The 459-nt window shown below is 50.1% G+C and overlaps 1 protein-coding gene across 1 annotated transcript in view; it reads left to right on the forward strand.

Moving 5' to 3' along the window:
* LOC119591112 overlaps positions 1 to 459 on the forward strand; it is a gene marked incomplete in the record, with an annotated part of 91,529 nt that overhangs the window by 78,373 nt on the left and 12,697 nt on the right.

The following is a 459-nucleotide window of genomic DNA, read 5'->3' on the forward strand; positions in this document are numbered from 1 at the left end:
AAATGTTTCAGGTATGTTCATTTTTTTGTACAGTACGCTTTCTACTGTTAAATGGAGGTTGTTATGAGCGCTTTGAGACGCGTCGCGTACGGTAAAACCCGCGCGGGCGTCATGGTCCCCGTCGCCGTTTTTCCTTCCCGGCGTGAAAAGTCCGTCGGATGCTGCGGCCCGTTTCAGTTTCATCGATTTTCCCGTGCGCCCTGCTTTCGGATGTAACTGTTGAGATGGCTGCCATGCCCTTTCCAACATGAGACAATTTTTTCTCCTTTTTACGGCGGACGGCAAAGGAGTCGTTGTATTTGAAAGAAACCTTTAAAAAATGGTGTGATCAAACGGTCCCCCTGAGGAGGACACGGCTTCGTATACCGTCCACGGCGGACGGCGAAAAATCGATGCATCTGAAACGGGCCTGAAGTGACTGTCGACGACGTTTGGTTCGTGTGTGTGTGCTTATCATAG

This window comes from Penaeus monodon, chromosome 28 (assembly GCF_015228065.2).
Source record: "Penaeus monodon isolate SGIC_2016 chromosome 28, NSTDA_Pmon_1, whole genome shotgun sequence".
NCBI lineage: Eukaryota > Metazoa > Arthropoda > Malacostraca > Decapoda > Penaeidae > Penaeus > Penaeus monodon.